We start from the raw sequence: 13,525 nt of genomic DNA on the forward strand, positions 1-13,525 counted from the left end.
AGTTTCTTCGAACGCTAGAGCTTCCCTTTTCCTGGCAGCTAAGAAAGACAACAATTTCATAAGTTAATTTCTGCATTTTCTGCTTAAAACTCAGTTTTTTAGAAACATACAGAACCTCTAAAATGGATCTAAAAATCCTTAACTTTATTTCTTGATCTTATGTATATTGAAGGGTTCAGGGCCTTACTAGCTTATTGCATTCTTTATTTTTCCTACTCAAATCTTATGATCATCGTCCTATGCAAACCTTCCATAGCTAACTCTCCTTTGGAGCATCCAAGGAAGGAGATGAAAATGAAACGAATTGAAAAAGAAGTCTCCCTAGGAAGTCTTTTTCCCCGACTATTTATAACCCTTCTCTCAAGGTCTTCAACCGTTTATGAGCCATCCACTAAAAATCATTATGTCTCCCACTAAGAGATTAGCTGGTTCTAATCCAACTGAACCAGACTTAGTTCTCAACCTTACTCCATTCTGTTCAAAATTTTTCCTGATATTTCAGTGGAGACCGCCAACTTACGATTTTATTAAATTAGATCCCTTAATGGTTTAAAGGAAACCGGGTGTGACAACTCTCCCACCCTAAAAAAAGAATTTCGTCATTGAAATTTCTTTTCACACTATTCACAAAGTAGACTTAGAGAAATTCTTCTTCTTTATTACTCCCTTCTCATGGCTTGTAGAGGCAATCACCTTTCATTCCAATCAAATCCTTTAACTCAGTTCCCCTTTCGTACACTCGCATTATTCTTGCTCTACCCGATTTTTGGATTCCCTCAACACTTAACGATTCATAGATACGAGCTGACCACTTTGGCGTTAGGCATACTCTAATTCCTATCTTTTCTTCATAATATGAGGATTTACGGAGTTTGTATAAAAATAAAATAAAGAATGGTTAAGAAATTAAATTGAGAAAATTGTTAATTAACTTCAGGGACTAAATTTTAAAAGTTCAATCACTATTGGATTTTAGTTCAGAAAATGTTTGAGGACCTAATTGGTAATTAACCAAGGGACCTAAATGGTTATTAGACTATTGATATTGTATATTGTGGATGATGATGATGACACCCATTTAGTTTTATTAAGGAAAGATGTTATAATTAATTAATCATGTTTTAAGGTTAAATTAAAGGTTAATTAAGCTTAATTAAATGGTTAATCAACTTATATAAGCCATGTTAGTGGAGAGAGGAAAGCCATTAATCTTTTCTCCTCCCATTGTTCCATCCATAGCTTAAAAGAAAAGATATTAAAACCAAGTCAAAACATACACATTTTATAAACATTTCATATCACATCATTAAATATATTAAAAACAAGTCAAAACATACACATTGTCCCTGAAACGAGCCCTTGAGGCCCAAAATATGCGTTAGAAATAAGTCAAGACTAAATAAAAAACTCATAGAATTTTTCAGAAAATATTGAAAATTTTCAACACTGCAGGGGTCACATGGCCATGAGACACGCCCATGTCTCAGGCTGTGTAGGCATTCGAAGTAGGGACACATGGCCGTGTCCATGCCCGTGTAACTCACTGTCTTGGGTCACACGGCCAAGCCACACGCTCGTGTGCCAGGCCATGTACTGGGCCGTGTAATAGCATGATTTGCAACCCTTTGAAAGCTACAGTGGACACATGACCGTGTCGCTTGGCCATGTGTCACATACGGCTGAGACACACGCCCGTGTCTCTACTTGTGTGGACAGAAAATAGGCTATTTTACAAGCCATTTTTCTCACCCAACTAGGCATTTACCTACAACAAAAAATGCACATATATACAAGCTATAACAAGGCACCAAAATCATGTATATTCTAGATATATACATATGGTATAATCTTATACAACAAATATGCCCTTAGGCACCTCAAATGACAATTATATAAACATGTCTAACCATGTACTCAATTTGACCAAAATAATCAACTAGCTTATAGGCATATTTGCACCAATACATGCCATTTAGCTTACATACCAAAACATGCCATGTAACAACATTTCCATGTAATTCATATGTGTCCCTGTAATAGTCCGTATTGAACTCTTACCATTTCATATCAGAATATTGATAATTGAACCATTAGAATATCGTTGGATACCTGAGATAGCTCACACATAGTGTGCTAACTCATATAACTATAATCCGTCAAATCCTGTACATGTATGCTCACACGAGATGTGAAACGGTATGCTCAAACAAGCTGTAAATCGATATGCCCACAAGAGTTGTGAAAATGGGCCTACTCACATGAGTTGTGGGTCAGAACATAACTACACGATGCTGCTCACATGAGTTGTGGAGTATCTGCAACACATACCAGACCTCAGTCATTAGTAGGACGTTCAGGACCAGCACCCGAATGATATAAACCTTAATGACATGCCATTTGTATCCTACGAATTCCTAAGGTTCAAACGGGGCTCGGTAATTGTTGAACTTCATTGGATATGTAGTTTTGTATATTATTAACAATTCAAACTACATATATAATTCAATATAAAACATATAAATACAATTTAATTACACGAACTTACCTTGACAAGTATACGTAGATATGGAGGTGATTAATTTGAGATTTTCTCTTTGCCCCGATCTAAAGCTATACGAGGTCTATCTTGATCTATACAGATAAATTTAACTCAATTCAAAATTTATTTCATTAAATTTAACCCAAAATCATATTGTGGCAAAATTACCTTTTTGCCTCTATACTTTTAATTTATTTGCAATTTAGTCCCTATCTCATAAAAATGGAAGTTCATGAAATTCCACCACAACCCACTATGGCCGAATATCAATTAGGTCCCCAGCATTCCCTATATTTCTTTTATTTCACAATTTCACCATGTATAATTTTCTATTTTTCAATTTAGTCCCTATTTGACAATTTCATAAAAAATCTCTTAACAAAAGTTATTAATCTAACAACAACCATCAATTTTCTATTATCAAACATCAAAAATCATGTATATTCATTAATGGTAAAACCCTAATAGTTTAACAGTTTCACAAATTAGTCCTCGAGCTAGCTAGAGTAAGCTACAACGAACCTGAAAACATAAAATCATTAAAAAAGGGACAAAAATGCATACCTAACCAAGGAAGACAAACATGGCCAAACCTAGCTATGGTTTCTCCTTGCTAAAATTGGTTGAAATGTTTTATTGAAGAAGATGAAAGCATTTTACCTATTTTAATTATCATTTAATTACTTAATTACTTAATTAACCTTTAAAATTAATCAAAATTTCAATATTGCCAAACCATTCTCATCCACTAACATATAAATGGTCCAATTACCATATAAGGACTTCCACTTTAAAGTTCTATAGCTATTTAATACCTTTAGCTATTAGAACTCAACTTTTGCACTTTACGCGGTTTAGTCTTTTTTATCAAATTAAGCATGTAAACGGTAAAATTTCTTAACAAAATTTTTATACGGTATTACTATCATGCTGTAGGAAATAAAATAATAATAAAATAAATTTTTTTACTTCAGATTTATGGTCCCGAAACAATTGTTTCGATTTCACTGAAAACGGGCTATTAAAGATTCCTTCAATTATTAGTTGTTTATCAAGTTACTATAAAAGAATAGTTGATGAATTCAAGCTTGATTTTGAAGATATTATTAGTTATTAAGCTTGGATTATGTCAAGGACTAAGTTAGAAATTAAGTTAAGCTTTATAGATAAATTTATGACATCAGGGACTAAATTGAATAAGTTGAAAATTTTTAGGGAATTATGCTATAAATGAAAAGTGCAAGGTCCATAACGGAAGGATATAAAATTGAGTTTTGATCCGATGTTAAATATAAAAAATGAGTATTTTGGATATAGGGACTAAAATGAATTAAATGCAAAATATGTTTGAATATATGTTTTCCATGTGATTGAGTAGAAAGCTAATATCATTTTAATGGTTGAATTATCAAACGTAGATATGGACGACATTAGTCCGTCCTGAGAGAAAGGAAATGTAAGTCACAAATAAGTGAAGATTGTAGTTTGTAGTTTCATGATTTGAATTCAATATGTGTGGGTCTATGTGTATATGTCAGGTTACAAACAAACGAGTACTATATGAAACTATGATATGTGGTCATGGATATATATATGTATGTGTGTGTGTTTGAATCATTGATTGCCCTATTAATTGTAACAACCTGTTTTTCAGTGGTGTCAGAAATAGTTGTTTTAAGGCCACCAAATCCAACTAGTAAGTTCGTAAATATTATATTTAATGTTTATGAGTTAATTGTGACTTTGAAAAGATTTTTGATATAGTGATTTTTGTTTTATAAGCGATTTATTAAGTTCAAGTGGTAAGACCCTAAGGTCAAGTGATTTTAGAAAATGAGGTATTGGGACCTCATTTCTATAAACCAAGCCGTAAATATTTTTATAAATATTTACGGATTGTCATTAAGGTGGTAGTAAAGTTTTGTTGAAAAATTTTAACGTTCGATAGTTAATTAAGCGAAAATGATTGAATCGTAAAAGTTGAAAAAGTCAATAAGGTGTTAATTGATTAAAGAATCATAATTGGATGGCCTTAATGGGTCAATTACCCATTCTTAAGAAGGTGGACTGTTTAATTTTTAATTTCCTTTAATTTATATATGTTTTATACATTATTTTTAATATTAAAATAATATAATAATGTTAAAATAAGAAAACAAAAAGTTTTCTTTTTCATTTCGGTAGTTCACCACCGAATTCACCATGGCAAAAGCTTCAAGCTTCGGTTCTTCTTTTGATGATGCATGGTAAGCCATTTTTCAACCATTTCTTTTAATTTTTATGTTTTTTAGATCGTTGCAATTGGGTCTAGCTAGCCCGTACCTTCGATTTTGAAACTGTTAAAGATTTTGAATGTTGCTGTTGATGAGTCTAGTGATTTTTATGTTAAATGATGAATTTGAAATATTAGTTGTTATTTAAAAGTATTTTATTAAGTGATTTTTGATGAATTTGTTGATTAGGGACTAAATTGTTAAAATAGTAAAAGTACAAGGATATGATGTGAAATTGTCAGAAAAATGGGCTGAAATGGGTACCATGAATATTCAACTGATATGAATTGGCAATAAAAATGGTTAATTTGCATGTTTTAGGCTGAGGGACTAATTTGAATAAAAGTAAAATTTTTGGGGCAATTTTGTAAAAAATTAAAAAAGACCAAATTGCATGAAATACATTTTTTACTGCCTAAATTGACAAATTGAATGAAATTATTAATTTAGATCAAGATCGGGTGGAAAATCGAGGAAAATAAAAATTACCAAAATGCCCCTAAATTTTGTTATTTTTGTAATTTAGCCAGGTAAGTTCATATGGACTGTATTCTATATAATTTTGATTAAATTTAATGTTAATATGTGATTATATTGTGATTAAATCAATATATATGTTAGTATGCAATTTACCGTGTTATGAAACGACATAAATCTAACAACGTACGATAATTATCGAGCCCCATTTGAATCTTAGGAATTTGTAGGATACAAATGATATGTCATTAGGGTTTACATGATTCGAGTACTGGTCTTGAACATTCTACCGATGATTGAGGTCTTGCATGTGTTGCGGATACTCCACAGCTCGTGTGAGCATACAAGTTTATAGCTCGTGAGAGCATACCGATCTACAGCTCGTGCGAGCATACCGATTTACAGCTTGTGTGAGCGTACTGATCTACCGCTGGTGTGAGCATACCGATTCACAGCTCGTATGAGCATACATGTATAGGATTTGACGAAGTATAGTTATATAAGTTAGCACACTATTGTGAGCTATCTCGGGTATCCAACGGTATTCTAAATGGTTCAACAGGCATTATTCAGATATGAAGTGGTAAGATTTCGATATGAACTAAGATATAGATACATGTGAGTTTCATTGAAATGGTATTACATTGTATATTGAAAGTGGAAATGGATGATATATGTATATGATACATGAATAAATGTTGTGCTCATCCATGTTTATAATGCTTATGTTATATTTTATTTGGCTAACATGTTTGGTGTACATGCTTAGGCTTTGGCTAAGTTGTGGTTGGATTATGCCACGTTAAACTTATATAAGTTATGCATTGGAATGGTAAATGCCTAAATGGAAATATGCTTGTGATCATGAAAGGTTGGTAAGGTTTAAATTATGTAATTTCTATTGAAATGGTTTATCATGTGGTTAGTTCCAAAAAGAATTATGTTTAAATGCACTAGCTTGTGGCTATGGTTGAATGATATGCTTATGTCTCGTGTTATGCATAAACAAGTGTGGAAAGGTAATGAAATAGTAAGTCATACTTGAAGTGTAAAATGATGAAAAAGGGAATGATGTGTTGAATTGATGATGTTATTTAAGTTAAAGAAAGTAAATGCAATGGAAAATAATGAAATACAAATGAAAATAAGAAAATTTGAAAGGGTTTAATTTTATTTAAAATCCTACTATGCTAGGTATGATATGTATAAGTGATGCTGTGGATTTATTCACTTTGTGAGTTGTTGAATATGGTTTCATGAATCTTACGTGGATTGATATATATAAATTTCATATTTGAAATGGATTGATATGACTAAAATTTATATGAACTTACTAAACATTCATTACTTACGTGGTTTTTTTCCTTACTTTTCAGATTATCAGAAGCTTGATTTGGTTGGAAGCTAGTCGGAGATCCATCACACTATCCATAGGCTCTATCAGTACTTTTGGATGTTTTGATTTTGGTTATAATGGCATGTATAGCCATTTTTTGGCTAATGTTTGGCCTATGTGTTTTGGTTGTTGAAATAGCCATATGGTTTGGCTTATGTTATGGTATCTTAGTTGTGATTATGGTATTTTGAATGTTGACATAGGTTTGGTTCTTTAGAATGTATATAAATGGCCTTAAATTGGTTGATATCATAGCTTATTATGCTAAAAATGTTTAAGTTAGAATGATTGATTAAGTATGCATATTATAAATGTTTTGTGGTTGGTATGGATGTGGTAATTTGGTATATTTGCTATAAATGACATATGTGATCTTTGGTGCAAACTGTTGAATAGCATATTTGGTATGTTTTGTTAGGTAAAGTAAACGGTTTGTTGTTGATGCAACTTAATCAAAAGTTAGTAGAACATTTTGGCTAATTTGAATATGTAATGGTACATGTTTAGATGATGAGTTTGAGGTACCATTGGGCATGTTGGTTGTATGTTGTTATACCTTATTTGAATGGTGTGATTATGCATGGTTTTGGTGCATTTTGAAGGCTTGTAATATGTGCTAAAGTTCTAGTAGGTATATGCTAGGTTGGGTGAGAAAAATGGCTTGAAAATGACCTATTTTTTTGTTCACATAGGAAGAAACACGAGTGTCTGTCTCAATCGTGCGTGACACACGGCTAGGCGACACGGTCGTGTGTCCTTTGTAGCTTTCAAAGGGTTGCAAGTCAGGTTGTTACATGGCCTAGCACACAACCTAGCAACACGACCGTGTGACCTCTGGAGTTTGTAAATTTTCATCTTTTTCTAAAAAATGCTATATGTTTCCAACTTAGTCTCGACTTGTTTTTAATGTGTTTTTAGAGCCTCAAGGGCTCATATAAGGGACAATGCGTATGTTATTGATTGGTTTTTCTGTGTTTGATAATATGAATTAAATGTTTTAAATTTTTTGATAGTTTTGAAATGTAAACTCCGGTAAAGCTCTGTAACCCTATTCTGACGACAGATAAAAGTTGGGGGTGTTAGATTAATTGTCTAAGGTAGAGTCAGGTATAGTTGGTATGCTGTAGGACTAGAGTATGAGATTATACTTTGGTTTATACCGATGAGGCATGAAGAGCAATTTATACTTTGGACATTCTAATAAGGTGTGAAGCACATATTACTTTGGTTTATATTGATGAGGCACGGAGCATAATTTATACTTTAGACATTCCGATAAGGCACTAGGTGCTAGATATATTGGTATTTGGATGATTCGTGTTTCCAGCTTAAGTTTGTGTCTGGTTAATAGGGATAAGGAAACATATACCTTGCCTAATGACATATGATATGTAAAGCTAATAACAAATGATGTATCTTGTATACAAGTATCAAAGTGATAAATAATGGCATGTGAAAAATCATGCGAACCGATTAAAATGAACCTTAAGGGTCGATATGTATACAAAATGAATAAGAGGATTCAATATAGAAATAAAAAAAAAAGAAATGAACTTTTGACATGCCAAATGAAATATGGTATGAGTTTTGGCACATGAGACATGATATACAAATTGAATTTGGTGAAAACTAAATTACATTTTAATTGTATTTCGTTATCTTATTTCTATTATATTATTGATTTAAATCATAAAAGTACCATTAAGCCCTATCGCTCAACATATGATTTGTTTATTTCCATGCACAGGTATCGTTAGATCTCGAGGATTTGAGGAGTGAAACAACATCCAAAACCCAACTTTCAACTCAACAAAGTTTGTATAAATTTTATTTTATTTATGAAAATTGGCATGTACTTAAGGTCAAGAATTGGTATTAGGGTCCATTTTGGATGTTTTGGTCCAAATGGAAAGAATGTTATATTTTATAAATGTGAATATATATACTTAATAGCATGTTCATGACCAGAGTTACTAAAACAAGGATGTATATGCTCAATTAGTATATGTACGATGTATGTGACTCAAATGGATGTAAATATACATATGTTCATATGTTTAAAAATGCTAAGAGTACCAATGAAGGTAATTTGGCATTTGAATTAATGCCTAAGATGAGTTAAGTTGGATTTTGGGGTTAATTAGACCATTTGAGTTGTGTGATTGGAAGGTTTAAGTTTAATGATGAAAATTAGGGGAAACTATTGACTGCCTTCAAACATACTAACGTTCAGAGTGTGAATACTGTAGCAAAAAATATAGATATATAAGGTGGAATCAGCAAGTATACGGGTCTAGTTGTAATATAGTTATAATGGAATAAGTGAGTGCTCCGAGGATCGTACCCAAGGGAGGCGAATGGTAGATCAATTTTAACCTAAACACCGAAAGATCTAATTAGTACTTTGATTTCGTTATAGTACGATGGTAATAAAAGAGAGTTTTTAGAGTTTTTTTATAATAAAAAAATAAAATAACATAAAGAGATAAAATTCAAGAGATCAAAGAATAGGATAAATCAAATATGTTTATGGGTTTATTTAACTAGTCATTATCCCAGCAGGATCTTCCACTGAAATAATGAGTCAGCAAGAACTAATTATCTTACGACCTCACAGTCTAGATTGGTTTGGGGTGAAGGTGTTCACCGATAAGCCATACCAATTTGGAGTTAATTCCCACCTTAATTACTTCCTAGAGTTGTCAGGCCTAGGGTTTTAAGTTCTTCCTTTCCCAAACAGATGATCTGCTGAGTAACCCTACAAAACAATTAATAGATCATACCTCCACTTGCTAATCCCCTATAGGAGGATTAGTTCTTCATGGTTTTCATAAACAATATGGAATTGATGTAAAGATAATACATGATAAATGAATTGAAGTGTAGAGTTTAAGAAAATGTCCGATTTGTATTAAGAATAAATTGAATCCACAGAGTTGATTGTCTCTACAAATCATATCTCTCAAGATAAACAAGAACAACTTGAAAATAAATCTAAAACCTATGAAGGAAGAAAAGCTAAATTGAAATTAAAAGCAGAAAACTAGGTTAAGTAATTGGTGTCCTTTACATGTGACAAAGGAGCCTATTCATAGATCTTTGGTGGACATTGTCCTTAACCCTAGGTTAGCTGATGTTCTTAAGCTTTAAGTTTGATTGTGCGGATTAAAACTCCCCCTGGCTCGTGTTATTTTCCATCCAACATCAATTTCATGACACACCAGGACCTGTGTCACAACATAGGAGTCAGTATACTCCTCTTTGGGATATCTTCAGGGGTATGTCGCGACACCCTTAGGCTGTCTTGCGACATCAAAGGCAATTTCATGATTTCTCTATTCTTAATCTCAAGCTCCATCGATTTAACAAAACTTACTAAAACATAATAAGATCCCAATGATAATTCTTAATCTCAAGCTCCATCGAATTACGACAAATCAACTGCTTGCAAGGTCGCAATTCTCCCCCGTTGAGATCGCAACATTAAGTTTCCTCTGTCTTCAAGGACGCGACATTCCTCTATTGAAGTCTCAAAATTGAGATACTATTTTTAGGGTCACGACACATTCCCTATAATGTCGCAACAATAGGCCTTCGCATTCAGGGTCGTGACATCATCCCTTGATGTTGTGAAAGCACATCCCTATTTTGACTATGTTACGTTTAAGTCCCTCATTCATCATTGGATTAATATGAAAGCTTTCGTAAACTCACTTATGATACAAAATTGATTCAATAATATATTGAAAAATATAACATTCAATTGTATGTGTAATTTGTCGTGTTGAATATTGAAATAATATCATATTTGCTTTGGTAATGAATGTGACATCTCATGTCTTGGATGCGACAGTTTGGTCGAAAAATGGGTGTTACACTTAATGGTACCATAGTTATAGGTTTAGTTGATTCTCAAACTAAATTGAGCTCCAAATTGAGTCTAGAAGTACATGCCAAGGTCAAGTCGAGTCTGAATCGAGATATGGATGTTGATTATTCATTGATTTGTGTTATAGCTTGAAAATGTCAGATGAACCGAGAAATATGGTTGAGGAAGAGACTAATAGTAGTGATCACTCCTTTGAAGGTGAGAACTAGTTAAGATCGAAGCGCTCAGTGTTAATCGAGTCAATGCTAGATACAGAAATAGAGTTATTAGACTTCTTTAGAAAGGTGAAGGTGATGATGATTAGCTTTGGATAATAGTGGATGTACTCCAAAGAGTAGCGGGAGCTGCCCATAAGCTGCACCAATAGTTGTAGCCCGACGAACTTCAATAAAAGACTTGCAAAAATACAGAGCAACTAAATTCAAAGGATTGAAAAGAGTTGACCCTCCCTCTATTTAGAACTAGTTGGAGTCAATTGAACAAGTTTTTCAACAGCTAAAGTGTTCACCGCCTGAGTGTATAACTTGTGCGGTATCTATTTCAAGAGAGAAGGCATATCAGCGCTGGAAACTTTTCACCCGAAATGTGCCGGTGAATCAAGTTACTTGGACATTCTTCCAGTCTAAGTTAAAAAATAAGCACGTCGACGAATTGTATCTAGAAGATTGAATATAGGAGTTTTTGATGTTGAAACAAGAGGATATGTTAGTAGTCGACTAGGAACGAGAATTCTGATGACTTAGGAAGTACACTTTTGAGTTGGTACCACCCAAAGAAGAGAGTTGCAAATAGTTCCTATGAAGAATAAGATATGAGCTTTGAGTTCAACTAGTTTCGCACAAACTTAAAGTATCCACTGATCTAGCTAAAAAAGTATAGATTGGTTAGCACGCCATGGGCTTAGATAAGAAAATTAAGACTTCCTAAGCATTCAGAAAAAGAGTCGGGACTATTAGTTTGCACCATTTAGCTAAGCAAGCTAAGGAGTCTCGAGGTTTTTAGAGATCAGCTCAGTTGAATTCAGGTTAAAGAAAGACCAGGTCAAATAACCATCAGTATCTGTTGCCAGTATTGAGGGTACAACAAACAATGCAAGTATCCCAAACTATGAGCATTACGATAAAAGACATAGAAGTGAATGCTGGAAAAAGACGAAAGCATGTTTCTCATGTGGATCCCTGGAGCATTTTGCTTGGGATTGCCCAAGAAATGTTAATGATGTTTCTGCTACTAGTCAGAGATCTACTCCTGTAGCTAAAAGTCGGGGTAATCCTTATGGTGGTACAATTGTGAGGGGTAGTTAGAGAAAAGAAACTGATCCAATAGCACAACATTCTGAAGCTAGAGATCCTGCTTGAACCTATGTGGTCAGAACCAAAGATGAGGGTGATGCTACTGATGTTGTAATAGATATATTTCTTTTATGTTCTGCACCCATTCATGCTTTAATTAACACTGGCTCTAGGCATTCATATGGTAATTCTAGCTTTATGATATCGAGTAAACTAAAATCTACATTGTCGAGCAATTCAAGTAAATCGAAATCTGCATTGTCGAGCATAACAATAGTTGTTACAAGTCTCTTAGGACAATATGTGCTTGTTAACCATGTAACGGCCCGATTTTAACTAGTGTCCAAAAAATTTTTTTGGGAACACAATTCTATAAATCGAGCTTGTGAGAATATAATAGGAGAATTTACGAAGTTAGAATGAAAGTATATTAATTAATGTTTGAGTAAATCATTAATTAAAGTTTAGGGACTAATTTATATGTATTCAATCGCTATTGAATTTTAAACTAGCAAATTGCATAAGGACTCAATTAGCAATTAACCAAAGGATCTAAATGGTTATTAGACCATTGATATTATATGGTGGTGGATGATGATGTTAAAATCCACTTAGTTTTATTAAGGAAGATGTTATAATAAATAAAACATGTTTTGATGTTAAATTATGTTTAATTAAGTAGTTAATTATGTGTATGTGTGTGTGCAATGTAATTGAATGGTGAGGGAACAAATCATCCATCTTTATCTTTTCTTTTTTCATCCATAGTTTAGGTGAAGAAGAAGTTTCTCTCTTTTCAATATGATCCAAATTACCAAGGCAATTAAACCTTTTTCTTTAAGATTTTTATTGATTCATAATCCATTAGGCTTGATCTAGTCAACCCAATGTTTAGATTTTGAGATTAATTAAGTACTAACTTATCATTTATGAGGTTTGAGAGAATAAAGCTTAAAACTAATGATATTTGAATGATAAGTTCAGATCATGGTAGAATTATGTTAAAAAGAAGTGAATTGAGCCAAAGTTAAAGTTAAGTTATATAGCTAATCCTTGACATTAGAGACCAAATTGAATAAAGTGAAAACCATTATGAAATTATGATATAGAGTAAAAGTAGAAGGTCCCTAATGAAAGAATATGAGTATTTTAGACATTGGGATTCAAAGGGTTAAATAAGGTCATACATCTCATGACATAATTGTTGGTGAGCCTTTGAATGGCTAATATATGTCTAATTCATGCCATTGATTGTGTTTCTATATACTTGTATAAAGAAAGAATTGGAAAGAAATGAAACAAGTAAAGGAAAAGCTGAAATTGTTTGTTAAGCTTTGAAAGATCTATTCATTTTCATACATGGAAAATGATTGTAAACGAATTATTTGGTTATTTGTACTAATTTGTGAATAATGTTATTGTTTTATAGTTGTAATACCTTATAGCTCAGTTCGGGTGACCAGATTCGGTATAGGGCGTTACATTTAGTGGTATCAGAGCTACGATTTAGTCGATTCTAAGACTGAACGCAGCATGTATTGAGTCTATACATGCCAATTTATAAACTGTGATAGTGTGATGAGTCATGACCACTTTGACTTGTTTCCTTATAGATTAAAGATGTCAAATGAATCCAATCGAGCAGAATCCGACAGAGTA

This window comes from Gossypium hirsutum, chromosome D06, assembly GCF_007990345.1.
Source record: "Gossypium hirsutum isolate 1008001.06 chromosome D06, Gossypium_hirsutum_v2.1, whole genome shotgun sequence".
Lineage (NCBI taxonomy): Eukaryota > Viridiplantae > Streptophyta > Magnoliopsida > Malvales > Malvaceae > Gossypium > Gossypium hirsutum.